Here is a 21022-nt window from a genome sequence, read left to right on the forward strand (position 1 = left end):
GAAGAAAATCCAGTCTCTATAAAAATAATTCAAGCTAAATTATGGCAAGAGAATTGTTCCTCACTGGGCAGATGAACTCAACCTAGTCAGTTTGATTTAAATATTATTTAACATTTTCTCTATTATTTGAGAAGGCAGAATTATTTGGTCATTAGAATCTTATCTAATTCATAAATTCCAAAATCTTCCTCATAGTTTCACTGCCATATATCAATGCAACATGTAATAAAATTGCCTAAGAAATAGGCATAATATATGATTTTTTTTCTATTTAGAAAAACATTTTGATTTTTATACTTACAGATCCTTTGTCTTCATTTTAATTCTAAATGAATCTTTATGCCAATGGCCCTTGGAAATATAGATATTTCAGAAAAATTTTCAGTGATCTTAGTTTGATATCACCTAAGCACTCTGATATTTTAAATCAGATTGGAAATGTTTAAAACTACAAAAAAAAATCTGTGGAAAGAAACAAAAGGGGATTTCAAATCCTAGGGAAAAAAAATAATATTTAACTGATCCCAAGAAAATTATATTCTAAATTTATACCAATTTTGAAAACCTAATAGAATCAATACTTTACATAAAGTAGAATCTAGAAATCTCCACTGAATTATAATTAAATGTTCCTCACCTATATATATTTTTCCTTTATTGGGGTCATAGCCTCTATTAACTATTTATAATATTTGGGCATGGGGCGTGGGGTGGCGCATGCAGAGAAGGATGGGTATAAACAGGAGAGAAAAATTACTAGGCCACCGTCCAATCATTTTAAGTTTCTTTGGATAAAAAGATACAACATTTACATTTATAACTAATTTACAGCAACCATCCTGCACAATCATATTCAACTTTTCTTCTGCCTTCTCCTCCATTTTACAAGGTACGTAAATTAGAAGCAATTTGTCCCATATAAGAAACCATTCATTTTATCTTTGTAAGAGTTTGAAATTGCAGTCTTTCAATATTTTCTAGTGTTGGAAATTCACCATATCCATGTCTGCAATATGTCAACCTACATTTTCATGCCATTTCTACACATTCACTCCAGCAGGAATTTCCCAAAAGTGTGCTCAGAAGACCACCTGCATCAGAATTAATGGGGCACATTTGGAAAATGCAGATTCTGGGGTTCAAGCCCAACTGGGCAGAGTCAGAACCTCAGCAAATGCGATCTGGAAGTCAACATGTTTTACAAGTTCCCCAGATGATTCGTATAGGTATTCCATTTTGAGCATCACTTATAACAGGTATTCAAGGGTCACTAGAAATGAGAAAATGGAGGGAAACAAAAGCTAATTTTATGAATATGTATAACAAAACAAGGAAAAGAGTACATAAAAGTAATTCAAAGTAGTGGAGAGAGCATAAATCAGGGCTAACAGAGGCAAAACTCAACTTCAGATAATAGATAGATAAGTAGATAGATAGATAAACAGATAAACAGACACATACATACATAAGTAGAAAGATAGATTCTCCTGATACATCAGTGCCAACAAATACCTAAGGAAAAAACATTTTTATAAACTGGGATGCATTCCCTCTTCCAATGACTTGCTTATATAGCATGCACATTATTTTAATTTTCATTATACAATTGCCAGTATTTTTCAGATATCGTGGGATCTTGTTATAAAAACTGTTAATTTTATTAAGGCAAACTTTTGTGTTATATGTAATGATTTGAGTACTGAATTCTAAACTTTAGTTTTTAATATAGAGGTTTACCAGCTGCCCCATGATCAGGTAATGGTTTAAAAATACTACATGAAATAAAAAATATCACTCCCGAAATATCCCTGATCTAAAAACCCAATAGCTAAACATCTCTCAAATTATAATGAGCTTAACTAAGTAATGAAGAGTCACCATATTACTATGCTTAAGATTCATATAGAACATTAGTAATAAAATTATACCTTTACCTTTGGACATATTTAGCAAATAATTTAATAATTTCATTCAAAATACCATTATAGTTCAAGCTATATTTGAAAATAAGTTTTCATCAAGCAATAAAGATTTAAATTGACGTGCCACCTAACATATCTTCAAAAAACATTTTTGGATGAACTAATGAGTTAATGACTGGCTAGGAAACCCATACACCAATTCAGGCAAATTTAACCTTCACCATTCAAGACAGGTGAAAAGTTATTAGAAAGTAGTGATTTAACTTTGAAAAGGAAATAACCTAATAATCTCCTTTAAACTGTATATATTAATATAGTTAGTCTTCAGAGATTTCATGGAAACTATTTAAATTTTTTTGACAATTTGCCACTACTTATCTCTGTGTCAAGATTATCAAAACTCTGAATATAAAACAAAATATAAAATAGTTTGGCTGCAGAGGCAATGAGATTCTGAAGACGTAGGCTCTAGTGGCATACTACTTTGGTTGGAATCCTGACTCCTCACTTCACTATGGGATCGAGAGAAATGAATTTGCTTGTCCTGGCCCCATTGCCTTTTCTGTAAAATGGGAATGATGGTGGTAACAGTAACTGTCTTTTAAGATTGTGTGGAGATCTAATGAGATAATTCATCCCTGATGCATCACACATCCTCAATAACTGTTTGTTATTATTGCTATTTTTATCCAATTTTTATTTTCATCATAGCTTACTTTTCTCCTTGCTTATTTTAAAAATAATTTGATTTGAAATTACAAAATATACTTATTATAATAATATACTGCTTTTAACTGTTATATACATGTACATGTATGCGTGTGTACATGTATGTGTGTATATATGTTTGTATATATGTGTGTATATATGTATATATGTGTGTGTATAATATAACATTGTATTTGAATAAAAAGGTCTAACTGCTAAATAAGGTTGAAAGCCAACATAACATTAGTTGCCATGTAAGTCAAATTAAGAATTCAAAGTGTACCTAGTCATTTATATGCATTATCAAGTATGTTTTATAATAATTCTGTAAATTTTACATTATTATTTTTATTCCCATTTTGCAGATGAGGAATGTGAGCCTCATAGAACTTGCCTACAGCCACAAAGTCAGAAAACATCAGAGCCATGATTAAAACCATTTTGATTCCAATACCTATGTTTTTTGTATTATACTGCTTTACATCAGTGTGGGATTTTTTAGCAGGTAAGACAGTTAAACAACCTGTACTTAGGAAACTACCTTTCTGTGCAGGTAAGGGGTGAACCAGAGCAGTAAAGTGTGTTAAGGCAAACCAGTGGAGGGGATAGGGACTCAGCTGGTGAATGGCTGGGATCTGCATATTCTGGCCAAACTAACCCTCTACTCTAGATTGCATTCTAAGATGATTTCGCCTTGGTGTCCATTTCCTTAAATGACTGCTGTCTACAGCTTCTTAAATCCACACGGTAGCCATCCTGGAGAAGAATGCCTGAAATGAAACAGCTGCAAGGGTTCAGATGCCCCTGTCAATCTCATTTGTCATTTTCCATCAAAGCCCTCTCAGCCAGACAAGCAGTTCTGTGGTATTCTTAGTTAGGGCCTACTTAGACGGCTGAATCACTGTGACCTTTCTTTTTATGGCAACCTATTCAAATGGCTTCACTTGCCCTATACCTCTCATTCACACTGTTGTTCTACAACCCCTTATTTCACACATCTCCTTAGAAGAAATGTTTTTTGAATAGTGTTCTACAAATAAATGTCGTTTTCTTCTCTTATTTTTAAAAATGAACAATAAAAATATATCTCACCAATAGTAGATCCTGATGGTAAGCTATTTTCAAGGCTCATCCAGAGAGAAGTTCAAATTACTATGGTTGATGCCTTGTGTAAGTTAGAAATATGTTGTGTTGCTTATGAATACATAGTTGGCTCTAGCATAGGAATCATAGAAACTCCCTGTACTTGGTTAAGTGTATTTCTACCATTTCTGATTTAGTTTTTTTTTACTGCCTACCACAGGAAGCTAAAATTGCAGCAATTTCCAGGGTCAGATAGGGAGAGAAGTCCTGGATGAAATTTAGACAGAACCACACACTTCCCTTCCCCAAACCCCCCAAGATGTGGGCCCTGGAAAAGGCCTTTCATAAAGAGGACCTATCAGTTAAACGTCTCCTTTGTGGGCAGATCTGGCTCCGGCTAAGTCTAAGGTGTATAAAGAGAGTGGAAGTTTTTACAGCAATTGCCTAAAACTGTGTTTTAATTTCCATACACACATTTGGAATCTTGTTTTATTTTTAGTTTTTGCCATCACTGTTCAAACAAAACAGCAGGTTAAAAGTTTTTTTCTCACATCATATGAAAACCTCACATAACAAAAGTCCAGCGCTATTTTAGACCAAGTAAATACAGACAAGTAGACCTTAGAGCTCCCCTTGTCTTTTGGCTCTGCTTCAGTCTAAACTAAGAGAAGTCTTTCTGGAAAAAAAATGAAAGTTATAGTTCTTAAAATGAGTCTAAATTTAAGAGAGCTAATAAGCAATAATTCTGCATATAGCTGTTTTAAAGTCCATGAAGAATAACCTGTGAAATACAAGACATTAGTTACCATGTCCTTTTGAATTGTTTTCATTTTTAGGACAGTACCTGTAGATGTGTATTCTGACAGCATGTTTTGAAATAATAACCACAAAGACTAATTCAGTCCTTTATTCACATAATCAGCAAACATTTATTAAATGTGTACTATGTGTAGAGCCTTAGGCTGAGTTGGGAGGAAAACAATGTCTTCATCCAGACCTGGCCTTCAATAAGTCACAGTCCAGAAGGAAGATCAAACTATAAACAAATCATTACAATACAATGTGGGAAGTGTTGATATGTGTATGTGTAAAGTGCCATAAGAACACTGAAGAATGAGCAACCAGCCATGCAGGAAGTAAAAAAAGAAAAAAATCAATTAAGAAACACCTTACCAAAGGGGTGGTATTTTAGCTGAGTTGTTCGATCAAAATGGGGCAGAGTATTTCAGAAAATAAACAGGCAAAGGCCTAAAGAGAATAAAACATATTACATTCAGACAACCAGAGCAGTTTATGTTCGATTTCAAGATGAATTTTAAAAGCAGAAGAGAGCCAAATTTTCCTGATGATTTCTGAGGAATTTGAGTAGTAACCTGGAAGCAGTAGGGAACTTTTGAAAAACTTTAAATTATTAAGTATATTAAAATTAGAGAGACCTATTAATGCAAGCTGGTGAAGCAGTATACATAGGAAAACAGAAGGACCCAAAATAAGCCAGTAGGGATGGAGACAAGGGAACAAAACCAGGAAAAATAGGGGAAAAATAATCAGAAGCCTTAGGCACCTGAACAGTTGAGGCAGCTGAGAGAGAAAACAGAATCAGAGGTAATTTCAATAACCTCTTATGAGGCTTTTAGCTTCAAGTGATGGGATGCCCAGCTCAAAACAGCCAAAATAACGAGTCATACAAGTAAAGTGTGCAGAGGTTGGAAGAGCCACAGAGTTTCATCAGGGCAGACCTGCTTCTTTATGACTCTCTTGCACTGTTCACTTCGACCTGACAGGCTTTTTGCTAGGCTGATCCTTCTCACGGCAGGGAGAGGGGCTGCCAATCCTACCTGAGCCACATGCTTTCTGGTTAATACACAGGAGAGAGTTTGTATCTCTTACAACCTGAACTTTGTTATCATTGGACTGGCTTAGGTCTTTGCCCACCCTGGAACAGTATTTGTGGCAGTAAGAATGTCATTTGCTTACTGGCTTAGGCCAAGGTTTCCAGAAGCAATCACTATGTCAAGGGAGACAGAATTAGCCTAATTTAGACTTAGCTGGTCCCACCTATGGGGCTAGGAATCATAACAATTCCAATAAAAACTCATGTCTGCCACACAATTGACTTGACAGAAGAATATATGTGAGGGAGACAATGCAATGCCCACTAATATGCAGAATGAAATCACTATTTACACATATTACTATGTTAGCAAGTCGTCAAGACTAATTTCAACAAGCAATTCCCAGCCTGAAGAAGTAACTGCTTTATTTCCTTCCTGTTCCTCTAGAATAACACTATTCTGTAACTTGTAGGTTCCTAGATGAGCTAGACGACAGATATTTGTATGTATATCTTTCTTGAAAATATGATATCTTGGAACATCAGCTAGAGAATTATGTAATTTGATAAAGTCTATATTTCTTCCTAAATATTATTCCTAACTATTCAGGAATAAATCAATTAACAATCTCCATTTTAAAGAATGCTCTAATATATGTTCCTCATGCACAGACCAGGAAGGTAACTTTTCTACTATTTTCTATTTTCCATTTTTTTTTTGGTAGATTTATAACTAACTTGCAGACTTCTATTGGAATTACACTTATCCAGGGGATATACAATGAATTTGCCATTACAAAACACAAAATATGTTTAAAATTCTTATTTAAATCTGACATATGTGTGAATTTGCTATTACTTAGTATAAGTAAAAATACAGAGATCAGCTACTGTGTTAATTTTTAAAGATGGTTCCATGCCAATATAACAATAAGGTATCACTAAATGAAATTCACCGTTTAACAAGACTCAAACTTATTTGTTCATCTGGTACTTTGTAAACTAGTGTTTAGAGGATTTAATAGGGAAAGATATGTGGGGTCAGCCAGATGGGTCAAATCCCAGTTGTGTCATTTACTAACTATATGACCTTAAGTATATCAAGTATGTTAATTATATCTCTGGATATCAGTGTCATCATCTATAAAATGGAATCAATAACACACAGCTCATGAAACAAGAGGAAAGATTATAGATTATAACAAATATAATGGGCCTGGCCCATTGCGATCTTCATTTGCTGGTTGACAACTATACAACAAACCCAAGTATACTTAATGTACCATATACAGAGTAAAAGTTTAGTAAACACCTTTGTAGGTTTTATAACATAAAAACAGTAAGGTTTTTTAAAAACATCTTATATGGCTTATTAAGGAACTGGGAATGTTTTAAAGGTAGGTAATTGATTACTTAAGATGTCTAATTGAGGGGAAGGAACATATTCATTGATCATTCAAAAAGATTTATTAAGTACCTAATATGTATTAGGTACTGTACAAGGCCCTCAGATACAGGACTGAACAAGAAAAATCCCCTGCCCTCGTAGAGCTTACTATCTTGGTATAACTGATAAACAAACAAGCAAATAAATAATCATGTATCTTCAGACAGTGGTTAAGTATGATGAAGAGTAAGAGATACGGTGACAGACTCTAATAATGAGATGGCAGAGTAGGAGGACACGGAGTGTGCATCTCCTCACAACTAGGGCACATACAAGATGCTGGTGGGGGACCTCGACACACAATGGATGGGAGGAACCCCTGAGCAACCGACTTGCGGGACCCTGGTTCATGGGCCGGGGATTGGGCCTGAGCTCCTGTAGTGGGAGCACTGAATCCAAACCTCTGGACTAACAGAGAACCTCAGAGCCCAGGGAATATTAACTGGAGTGAGGTTTCCCAGAGGTCCTCATCTTGGCACCAAGACCCAGCTCTACCCAACTGCCTGCAAACTCCAGGGCTGGAAGCCTCAGGCCAAACAACCAGTAAGACAGGAACACAGTCCCAACCATCAAAAAAAATGAGATGACAAAAAAATATGTTACAGATGAAGGAGCAAGGTAAAAACCTACAAGACCAAATAACTGAAGAGGAAACAGGCAACTTACCTAAAAAAGAATTCAGAGTAATGATAGTAAAGATGATCCAAGATCTCAGAAAAAGAATGGAGGCACAGATTCAGAAAATACAAGAAATGTTTAACAATGACCTAGAAGAACTAAAGAACAAACAGAGATGAACAACACAATAACTGAAATGAAAAATACACTAGAAGGAATCAATAGCAGAATAACTGAGGCAGAAGAACAAATAAGTGAGCAGGAAGACAGAATGGTGGAAATAACTGCCAAGGAGCAGAACAAAGAAAAAAGAATGAAAAGAACTGAAGACAGTCTCAGAGACTTCTGCAACAACACTAAACCCCATAACATTCGAATTATAGGGGTCCTGGAAGAAGACAAGAAAAAGGAAGGGTCTGAGAAAATATTCTAAGAGATTATAGTCGAAAACCTCCCTAATATGGGAAAGGAAATAGCTACCTAAGTCCAGGAAGCGCAGAGAGTCCCATACAGGATAAACCCTAGGAGAAATGCACCAAGACACATGATAATCAAACTAACAAAAATTAAATTCAAAGAAAAAATATTAATAAGCAGCAAGGGAAAAGCAAAAAATAACATACAAAGGAATATCCATAAGGTTATCAGCTGATTTTTCAGCAGAAACTCTGTAGGCCAGCAGGGAGTGACAGGATACATTTAAAGTGATGAAAGGGAAAAACCTACAACCAAGACCACTCAGCAAAGATCTCATTCAGATTCGATGGAGAAGTCAAAAGCTTTTCAGACAAGCAAAAGCTAAAAGAATTCAGCACCACCAAACCAGCGTTACAGCAAATGCTAAAAGAACATCCCTACTTGAGAACCACAAGAGAAGAAAAAGACCCACAATTAAGAAAATGGTAATACAAATATACATATCGATAATTACCTTAAATGTAAATGGATTAAGTGCTCCAACCAAAAGACACAGACTGGCTGAATAGATACAAAAAGAAGACCCATATAGATGCTGTCTACAAGATACCCACTTCAGACCTAGGTAAACATACAGACTGAAAGTGAGAGGATGGAAAAAGATATTCCATGCAAATGGAAATCAAAAGAAAGCTGGAGTAGCAATACTCGAATAAGACAAAATAGACTTTAAAATAAAAACTGTTAAAAGAGATAAGGAAGGACACTACATATGATCATGGGATCCAACCAAGAAGATATAACAATTATAAATATTTATGCACCCAACATAGGAGCGCCTCAATACATAAGGCAAATACTAACAGACATAAAAGGAGAAATCAACAGTGACACAATAATAGTAGGGGACTTTAACACCTCACTTACACCAATGGACAGATCATCCAGACAGAAAATAAATAAGGAAACAGAAGCTTTAAATGACAGAATAGACCAGATAGATTTAAGTGATATTTACAGGACATTCCACACGAAAGTAACAGAATACACTTTATTCCCAAGTGCACACAGAACATTCTCCAGCATAGATCACATCTGGGGTCACAAATCAAGCCTCGGAAAATTGAAGAAAACTGAAATCATAACAAGTATCCTTTCCAACCACAATGCTATGAGATTAGAAATCAATTACAGGAAAAAAGCTGTAAAAAACACAAACACATGGAGGCTAAACAGTGTGCTGCTAAATAAGCAAGAGATCAGTGAAGAAATCAAAGAGGAAATTAAAAAATATATAGAAACAAATGACAATGAAAACATAACAACCCAAAACCTATGGGACGCAGCAAAAGCATTTCTAAGAGGGAAGTTTATAGCAATTCAATCTCACTTCAAGAAACAAGAAAAATCTCAAATAAACAATCTAAACTTACACCTAAAGCAAGTAAAGAAAGAAGAACAAAGAAAACCTGAAGTCAGTAGAAGGAAAGAAATCATAAAGATCAGAGCAAAATAAATGAAATAGAAATGAAGAAAACAATAGCAAAGATCAATCAAACTAAAAGTTGGTTCTTTGAGAAGATAAACAAAATAATAAACTTTTAGCCAGACTCATCAAGAAAAAAAGGAGGGACTTCCCTGGTGGCACAGTGGTTAAGAATTTGCCTGCCAATGCAGGCGACAAAGATTTGATCCCTGATCCAGGAATATCCCACATGCTCTGAAGCAGCTAAGCCTGTGTGCCACAGCTACTGAGCCTGCGCTCTAGAGCCAGTGAGCCACAACTACTGAGCCCACATGCCACAACTACTGAAACCCGCACACCTAGAACCCATGCTCTGCAACAAGGTAAGCCACCGCAATGAGAAGCCTGCACACCGCAAAGAAGAGTAGCCCCCTCTTGCCAGAACCAGAGAAAGCCTGCACACAGCAACAAAGACCCAATGCAGCCAAAAATAAATAAATAAATATATTTTTTTAAAGGGAGAGGACAAATCAATAAAATTAGAAATGAAAAAAGAGAAATTACAACTGACACTGCAGAAATACTAAGGATAGTAAGAGACTACTACAAGCAACTAGATGCCAATAAACTGTACAACCTGGAAAAAACAGACAAATTATTTAAAAGGTACAATTTTTCAAGACTCAACCAGGAAGAATTAGAAAATATAAACAGAACAATCACAAGTAATGAAATTGAAACTGTAATTAAAAATCTTCCAACAAGCAAAAGTCCAGGACCAGATGGCTTCACAGGAGAATTCTATCAAACATTTAGAGAAGAGCTAACACCTATTCTTCTCAAACTCTTCCAAAAAATTGCAGAGGGCAGAACACTCCCAAACTCGTTCTACAAGGCCACCATCACCCAGATACCAAAACCAGACAAAGATATCACAAAAAAGAAAATTACAGGCCAATATCACTGATGAACACAGACACAAAAATCCTCAACAAAATACTAGAAAACAGAATCCAACAACACATTAAAAGGATCATACATCATTACCAAGTGGGATTTATTGCAGGAATGCAAGGATTCTTCAATATATGCAAATTAGTCAATGTGATACAACATATTAACAAATTAAAAAATAAAAAACCATATGATCATCTCAGTAGATGTAGAAAAAGCCTTTGACAAAACTCAACACCAATTTATGATGAAAACTCTCCAGAAAATGGTCATAGAGGGAACCTACCTCAACACAATAAAGCTCATATATGACAAACCCACAGCAAACATCATTCTCAATGGTGAAAAACTGAAACCATTTCCACTAAGATCAGGAACAAGATAAGGAAGTCCACTCTTGCCACTCTTATTCAACATAGTTTTGGAAGACCTAGCCATGGCAATCAGAGAAGAAAAGGAAACAAAAGGAATCCAAATTGGAAAAGAAGTAAAACTGTCACTGTTTGCAGATGACACGATACTATACACAGAAAATCCTAAAGATGCCACCAGAAAACTACTAGAGCTAATCAGTGAATCTGGTAAAGTTGCAGGATACAAAATTAATGCACAGAAATCTATTGCATTCCTATACACTAACAATGAAAGATCAGAAAGAGAAATTAAGGAAACACTCCCATTTACCAATGCAACAAAAAGAATAAAATACCTAGGAATAAACCTACCTAAGGAGACAAAAGACCTGTATGCAGAAAACTATAAGACAGTGATGAAAGAAATTAAAGATGATACAAACAGATGGAGAGAGATACCATATTCTTGGATTGGAAGAATCAACATTGTGAAATGACTATACTACCCAAAGCAATCTACAGATTCAATGCAATCCCTATCAAAGTACCACTGGCATTTTTCACAGAACTAGAACAAAAAATTTTACAATTTGTATGGAAACACAAAAGACCTCAAATAGCCAAAAGCAATCTTAAGAAAGAAAAACAGAGCTGGAGGAATCAGGCTCCCTGACTTCAGACTACACTATAAAGCTACAGTAATCAAGACAGCATGGTACTGGCACAAAACAGAAATATAGATCAATGGTACAGAATAGAAAGCCCAGAGATAAATCCATGCACCTATGGTCAACTAATCTATGACAAAGGAGGCAAGAATATACAATGGAGAAAAGACAGCTTCTTCAATAAGTGGTGCTGGGAAAACTGGACAGCTACATATAAAAGAATGAAATTAGAACATTCTCAAACACCATACACAAAAATAAACACAAAATGCATTAAAGACCTAAATGTAAGACTGGACGCTACAAAACTCTTAGAGGAAAACATAGGAAAAACACTCTTTGACATAAACCACAGCAAGATCTTTTCTGACCCACCTCCTAGAGTAATGAAAATAAAACCAAAAATAAACAAATGGGACCTATTTAAACTTAAAAGTTTTTGCACAGCAAAGGAAACCATAAACAAGACGAAAAGACAATGCTCAGAATGGGAGAAAATATTTGCAAATGAATCAACAGACAAAGGATTAATCTCCAAAATATACAAAGAGCTCATGCAGCTCAGTATAAAAAAAACAAACAACCCAATAAAAAAATGAGCAGGGGCTTCCCTGGTGGTGCAGTGGTTGGGAGTCTGCCTGCCGGTGCAGGGGACACGGGTTCGAGCCCTGGTCTGGGTGGATCCCACATGCCGCGGAGCAACTGGGCCCGTGAGCCACAATTACTAAGCCTGCGCGTCTGGAGCCTGTGCTCTGCAACAAGAGAGGCCGCGATGGTGAGAGGCCCGTGCACCACGATGAAGAGTGGCCCCTGCTTGCCACAACTGGTAAAAGCCCTCACACAGAAACAAAGACCCAACACAGCCATAAATAAATAAATAGATTGATTAATTAAAAAAAAATCCAGCAGTAGCCTCACATAAAAAAAAAACATACATACCTACCTGCACGCACTCCCCCGACACACACACACACACACACACACACACACAGACACACACACACACAAAATGAGAAGACCTAAGTAGACATCTCTCCAAAGAAGACATACAGATGACCAACAAACACATGAAAAGATGCTCAACGTCACTAATTATTAGAGAAATCAAATCAAAACTACAATGAGGTATCACCTCATACCAGTCAGAATGGCCACCATCAAAAAATCTACAAACGGGGCTTCCCTGGTGGCGCAGTGGTTGAGAGTCCACCTGCCGATGCAGGGGATACGGGTTCGTGCCCCGGTCTGGGAAGATCCCACATGCCACGGAGCGGCTAGGCCCGTGAGCCATGGCCACTTACCCTGCGCATCCGGAGCCTGTGCTCCGAAACGGGAGAGGCCACAACAGTGAGAGGCCCACGTACCGTAAAAAAAAAATAAAAAAATCTACAAACAATAAATGCTGGAGAGGGTGTGGAGAAAAGGGAACCCTCTTGCACTGTTGGTGGGAATATAAATTGATACAACTACTGTAGAGAAGAGTATGGACGTTTCTTAAAAAACTAAAAATAGAACTACCATATGACCCAGCAATTCCACTACTGGGCATATACTCTGAGAAAACCATAATTCAAAAGGACACAACTACATTGTTAATTGCAGCACTATTTACAATAGCCAGGACATGGAAAAAACTTAAAAGTCCAATGACAGATGAATGCATAAAGAAGATGTGGTATATATATACAATAGAATATTACTCAGCCATAAAAACAAATGAAATTGGGTCATTTGTAGAGAAGTGGATGGACCTAGAGTCCGTCAAAAAGTGAAGTAAGTCAGAAAGAGAAAAACAAATATCATATGTTAATGCGTATATGTGGAATCTAGAAAAATGGTACAGATGAACCTATTTCCAGGGCAGGAATAGAGATGCAGATGTAGAGAATGGACATGTGGACACAGGGGTGGGAAGGGGAAGGTGGGATGAATTGGGAGATTAGAATTGACATATATACACTACCATGTGTAAAACAGATAGCTAGTGGAACCTGCTATAAAGCACAGGAACTCAGCTCAGTGTTCTGTGATAATCTATTAGGTGGGATGGGGCTGGGGGGCGGAGTGGAAAGGAGGGGATATATGTATACATATAGCTGATTCACTTTATTGTACAGCAGAAACTAACAGAACATTTTAAAGCAATTATACTCCAATTAAAAAAAAAGAAAACCACAAAAAAATACATTCTAATAAGATCCTCAAAACAAACAAAAAAGAGATGATAGGGTAAATGCTGAGAGAGTGATCCGGCAAGGGGTGGAGTCAGTGTTTTAGATAGAATGATCACCGAAAGCTCCGTGCTGACTCTATGTCAATTTCTACTATAGTTTCATAGGTCAGATTTTCTGTCATTTTCACATGTAATAAACAGAAATAACAGCTAAGCTCCCTTCTCCACAGTTCTTATGAATAAAGCCTTAAGAATTAACTTTCAGAATCAGGTTAATCGTACTGGTGCTTATTATAAGGAAACTATGAATTGCTTTGAAATTAAATGCATTGCCTTAGAAATTGAAAACATGTTATCTTTTCAAAATATTAAATTTTTCAACCAAAGCAAGTAGCAAAAGTCTTGGTTAAGTAAATTTTAATATTTCCTTTGCTATCTGAGAAAGACTACACATTTTGGATTGTGTAGAGGATGGAATGTAGTTTAAAATATGATGTAATTTTATTTTGGAATTTAACAGCACCTGCTTTGTTTTCACTGGAATCCTTTCAAGCACCTTCTCAATTAAGCAATACATTTTCTTTTTTTTTTTCTTTTCTTTGCGGAGCACAGGCTCCGGACGCGCAGGCTCAGCAGCCATGGCTCAAGGGCCCAACCGCTCCGCGGCATGTGGGATCTTCCTGGACCGGGGCACAAACCCGTGTCCCCTACATCAGCAGGCGGACTCTCAACCACTGCGCCATAAGGGAAGCCCAGCAATACATTTTCTTAAAGAGAGCTGTATATCATGAACTCGTATGCCATTATGAGAAAAAAAAAAAAAAAAAGACTATATATTGTGTATTGCATTGAATGTGTATTGATTATAAAAATCATAAAAAATGTTATCAATGTTTAGTGAATGCATTATTGAGGTATAATCAACTTGATCAATTACAACAGTATCTAAATATAGGTGCAGATTGATGTTTGCCATCTTGACACAGCAAAACTCACAAAATTGTCTCTATTTGAAGGCCCTGTCAAAATACTTTTTAAAGAATTTTATTTTAAAATATTGGTTCCCAGCGAATTAAGGGAAATATATACATATATATACACATAAATACATCCACATATGTGTGAGTGTAATTGAGTCATGGTTTCAATCCTGCTTTTCTCTAAAATCTTGTTTGTCTTTACTGCACCAAACTGTACAGATTTAGATGAAGACATAGAGATTAGTTACAGACCACAGAAATGTTCATTTTCTAGTCTTTTCCATCATCACTAGTCTAGCATCTACCTTGTTAAACTTATCTGCAGAGCATTTCACTTATACAAAACTACAGAGGTTTCAATCTCTGGTGCATTTTCAGAATGTCCCCAGCTATACCACTGTCTAAACATCAGCTTGTCAAGATGAAATGGCAGCTGCGACAACTGCAGAAAGAGTATTTGCGCCAAGGGCTTCTGCAGCATTCTTGGCCACACCTTTCTTCTTGATGCACCCTTTCCTTGGTTTCCGTGACACCGTTCTTGTGTGCTTTTATGATTTTCTTCCCAATTCCCTGGATGCTTTTGTTCTCTTTAATTGCCTCTTTTTCCTCATTGCAGAACTTAAATATTGCTGTTCCGCAGACCCTTGCATAACACCTTTTGCCCTTCATTAATACCTATCTACCAACAACTACGTTTTAAGATATGTTCAGGCAAGATACTTGATACAATGGAAAAAATGGAAAGTAAGTGTCAGCATAGACTGTACTGTAGATGAGTTTGTAATATGGTTCAGTCAAACAGATAATCAGGTTCATCCAGGTTTCTTACTATATCAGAATCTTTCCATTTATTTGCCCACCTGATATAAAGAGACCACACCAAAAGACTGTACTTTATTACTACATTGTTATGACATCTTTGGAACATATATAATAATACCTAGTCATGAATTTCCCTATTGTTCGACAGATTCAGTTTTCTATGACCCCTATAATATCCAGGGCATTTTTTTTACTCCATCATAAAAACCCCCTAAAGTAGGTAAAAAGCGACATTCTAGGGAAAAGAGCTTAGAGTTTGAGATGTACACATACTTCGACTTCATACATACCCCATTTTTTTTTTTTTTTTACTACACAAGTGACTTTGACTATACTTTTAACCTCCTTGAGAATATTAACAGATAGGTAAGTTGCCTATTTCAATATCTGAAAAAAAGTTGATTTTTTTTTTTTTTTTGGTTACATCTTCACTGAGGATTTGCAGTACTTGCATTTAAGAACACTGCATGGCACAAACACAATTTCAGTCACACATCATCAAAATTATAATATACATGTTTCTTGTTTAATCAAAAAATTCATGCTCATGCCTCAATTGATAATTTTCTAATTTTGTTTACGTAGAACTCATACCCATGTGTCCCAAATAAAATAAAATATTAAGGTCTTTAAATTTTAAAAAAATCCTGTAATTTCTAAGTACGAACTATCTTATGGTTTAAACTTAGATGTATTTCTCTTTAGTAACATTTTCATTTTACAATTCTCAAACAGAAACAAACCACGAATGACCATTAAATAATTCTTTTTAGTTGATAACATCTGAGGAAAGATAATATATTCTCATTGGTACACACAAATATGCAGTTCTCTTATTAATATTCATTGACTCTAACAGTTAGTGTATACTAGAAGGAAACCAGAAAACCTCTGAATATTATAATCTATAATAATCTCCAACATATAATACCTACTCTATCTTTGCTCTCCAGTACTTTTCAGATAAAATAAGATGTGGTATTATTCAAAATATAAGGCTTATTGAAGTAAAACTTCTTTAAAGAATTTAAAATTTATTTAAAAAACTATTTTCTTTTTCATGACTTCTAGCTAAATAAAGCCAAATAAGAAAAAAAAGTTCAGAATTTGGCCTAAGGAAATGACCCAACAAACAAAATATCTAAATAGTCTCCATTCACATATTCACCAAGTATTGAAAGCCTGCTATGTGTTGGGTACAATTCTAGGCACTTGGAAAAAATCAGCGGGGGGCATATATGCTCTTGAGGGAACACAGACAGTAAACAATAATGGTAAAAAAATCATATAGAAAAAAAAAAAGTAGAGCAGAGTTAAGTGAGATCTAAAGACCAGAGTGGGTAGCAATTTTCAAAAAGCCACTAATTGCAAAAAACACCTGGTACCACTCTGGTACCACTCCTGCCCCATTCCTATTGTGAGTGGGATTTTTTGTTTGTTTTAAGAAAATTATGCTGAACCAAGCAAAACAGCACTGGACTATATACCTTAAGTAATATGATTAAAAGTCAAAATGCCTAACCAGTTTTACTGATGCAAAATTTGTACTGGGAAAATAATAGAGACTTAAACCAATACAAACAACTTCGAAATGTAGCATTTTTTTAAAATCCGTTTTTCCTCCTCAACTCAGACAAAAAGCCACACCAGAAATTAAAGCAAAACATCCTGATTAGATTAGCACCAGCTTTGCTGGTGGCCAGCAACTGGCTCCCTAACAGAGTGGGACAAGAAAAGAAATTTTCTTATTCTTTTATGGGGCTGACTGCCTACACAGCCTTGGGCAGTAGCCTGAAGCAACCCATCCTTTATTGGAACCATGACTGATGCAGGTTTATTGTTTTCCTTTGTGGAACCCCAAAGGACATAATGTTTATTGTTCATTTCCTCTACATAGCGGCTGTCTATCCAGCCTAAGTAATGCAGGGTCCAAACTTGGGTTTGGCAACCTCTAGCCTCCAGGCTAAATCCCATAGGGATAGTACTAGTGAATGACAGGCCTGGCTTAAAATTTTAAAATTCCCTTGGCCAAATCTCATAACATACATGGTTTAACCAGATGTTGGGAATTAGTCCCAGAGAAACAATCCTTCTCTAGACTAGAGGAAAAACACAGCCACAACTCTCCTACTCTTCCTGATGTCCTTGAAGGTCCTGCCCTCAACATGTTGGCATTCTATCAAAAATTCAGTACTGGGCATCCTTATAAATTGTATGCTACCCAGGGACAATGAGTTTGCCTTACTTACATTAAGTGACCTAGAAGCATATGGTGACTTGACTTTTGTCCCAAGTGGATACTACAACACTACACAGTGTCCCCACTAGAACATGCCATCTCCATTTCTTGAGTCTTATCATACAGTATTTTGAGTAAAATACAATGGCCAACTTCACCACAGCCTTTACTGCTATTTTTACATGCTGAATAAATTAATGAAAATCTTGTCAGTTACACACACTCCACACAGGTCATATAAACCTCTAAATTACCCTGTGAGCCATAAGTCTCAATGGTAAGAGAATGAAGATGGGATCATCTAAGCTTCACTACCTCTAAAATTCCTGAGCATTTCTCATACCTTCCACCCCATTCTAACCCCTTCTCACTTTTGCAACTCTGAAGTCGGCCTCTTCAGGCAATAGGGAATGAGAAAGTCAGATCATGAACATGATCCATGTTTGTGCCAAGGCTGCAGGACCACCCCACTGGCCAAGCTGAGGAATGTGAGTGCCTAGTACCATCCCATGTGTCTGGCTCCAGGCCCTGAAATACCATCAGCAACAAGCATCCAGTTGGCGACTATATCTTTCAGACTTGCTCATAAACACACACCTATATATACACCCACATATCACATTTCCCTGCCCAATGAGGTAAGGATGCCTTTTTTGTCTTGAGTTTCTAGTAATAACCTAAACTATGGTGGGCTAAAATGTCATCCAGATTATGGTCATATCCACAAGTGCTTTCTTAAGAGGTTTCCTGACACCATGGCTTCCAATTTCGGTATTTTTAAATCCGCTTGCACATTAAAACCCCCATACTTCTGGTATCAAAAGCAAGTATGCAGATGAAACAGAAACATACTCTGCCCATGAACAAGGAGATTGTTAGCTTGTTTCAGTGTCAAAATGTCATCTGTGCTGGTATATTTTTTAATTCTCTAAAAAAAAATGTTTCTCTTCATCTGTTAAAAATGTAAAGTGAATTGAAAACTCTTTGCGAATGCAACCCCTGTGTGATTGACAGTGACAAGCACACATACCTTGAAAGCTCCACTGCAATGTTTATACTTAATAAAAACAAATACTGTGGCGTCTGAGAGTAGCCTAGTCGGCCATGCAGCTTTCTACCTGGCATCTTGTAAATTAATCTGGGTGTTTATGCTGTAGATCATTCATGATGAACATATTGCTATAGCAACATGCATTTCTTCCATTTTTTTTCCTGCTAATTACACTAACATCACCATCAGCTACTAAATCTTTGAATTACTAATGAATGTATGTGAAAAGCAATGTCTTGATAACATTCTTTCAGTATGTCCTTATCTAAAAAGGAAAGAAAAGATGCATATAATTTGATTATTTTCAACTCATTGTTAAAACTTGTCAATATAAGGTTAATCTATACTCAAATTTGAACATGTTGAAGGATTTGGGAAGTGTCTATTTAGAGCATCATATATTTCAAAGAGAAAGAACATGGTGATCCCACGTAGAATTCTTTCCTCCCATGCCCATTACCACACCATCTTCATCATTTGGACCTACATTAAATTAATATTTGACCACGCAGAAGCTTTATTTAAACCTATGAACTGCTCAGGCTCCTACTTTTCTAAGTAGCTCAACCAACAATATTATAAACATCAAATCTATTTAAATGAAGTTTTTTAGTAGAGTATCTAATAAAAGACTGCAGAGATTTTAGTTGATATGTAGCACGTAGGTAGACACTTCTGGAAAATTTATGCTCATCAGTACTAAGCATAAAGAAAGACCCATCCTAGGTAATTTCCCAAACCATTGAGTCTTTTGAAAAAAATTATTGATGTATAATTGACTTACAATATTATATTAGCTTCAGCTGTACAACATAGTGATTTGGTGGTGTTGTTGGTGTTTTTTGTTTGTTTGTGTTTTTCACTGCGGCTTGCAGGATCTTAGTTCCCTGACCAGGGACTGAACCCGTGCCCTTGGCAGTGAAAGCACTGAGTCCTAACCACTGGACCTCCAGGGAATACCCCGGTGTTTTTATACATTATGAAATGATCATCATGAAAGGTCTAGTTAACATCTGTCACCAAACAAAGTTATTACAATATTATTGACTATTCCCTATACTGTATATTTATTTTATAACTAGAAGTTTGTACCTCTTAATCCCCTTCCCTTATTTTACCCATCCCCCCACCCCGCAGCTTGAAAAGGCTCTGTTAAGTATTCAGCTCAGTTGTACATTGAGTATGTTGGAAAGTTCTTTATTGGTCACAGAAATAGATATTTCCTAGTCATCTATTGATTAAATTATTAGTGCTTATTCCAAACATGTCTAAATATAACCAAGTTGTTTAGGCCAAAGCCTAGCTCAGATCATTAGTAAAGTTGAAAATTTCTGAGATGATCCAACTAGGGTGAAATAGAGGTTTCACCTATTCAATACATATTTGAATGTCAGAAACAAATGAGGAACAAAGGTGGGATAAAGAAAGCTGGATTTCCCTAGCTAAATAAATTACTTCAATAAAATTTGATGATCATTTGGTGACTGTTTCAGCCAGATTGCTCCCATACAATTTCCTCTTCTAGGTTTTTCTATCTACTCTAAGTTAACTAGAAGTGAAATGGCTATCAAAAAGGTAAGAAAGGAATTGATCCATTGGGGCTTTAATGTGCTACCCAATATCCTAATTCCGAATTTGTTTTTCCTAAGCTTAAGAATTCTGATGTATTACTGAACATATTTCACTGTGGGAATCATGAATGTCTGAAACTATTTCCAAGTCTTTCAATATTCATGTATAGGAATGAGAAGAAAATGTTTGTCATGCAGCAAGAGAAAATTAATAACAATAAATTAACCATAAAAGGAATGAATCATAAAGATCATCAAACTGATAACCATTTATTTGTTGAGGTCAGTATTATTATTTCTCTTGCTGTTTATTCCAGCATCACTAAATTAAATATTGAAAAGTTTGAAATGATGGGCTCATCAAACATATGTGTCTTCTTCAACAAAACTTTTCTCTACCTGTGCTCAACTGGATTCTGTGACACCTATTTCTTCCTACAAAGAGTAGGGAGGAGAATCTAGAAGAAGATTTCTATCTAGTCATCAAAACATCAGTGATTGGTATTCTGGGGATGTGGAGGAATTCAGGAGAAACCACTGAAGTTAAAATGGAGGGAGCAGTGAGTCTCAGCTGTTTTCCTCTGCAAGAGAATGGAGCATTCAGAATCAGTTCCTTGCTGGTAGGGTTGCTGTACATCCATCACGGGCCCCACACAGCCTTCAGGATCTCCCCTGCCAGGACTCGAAGAAGCTGGTGTGAGTGTGAATGGATTTGAT

Source organism: Phocoena sinus, chromosome 3, assembly GCF_008692025.1.
Source record: "Phocoena sinus isolate mPhoSin1 chromosome 3, mPhoSin1.pri, whole genome shotgun sequence".
NCBI lineage: Eukaryota > Metazoa > Chordata > Mammalia > Artiodactyla > Phocoenidae > Phocoena > Phocoena sinus.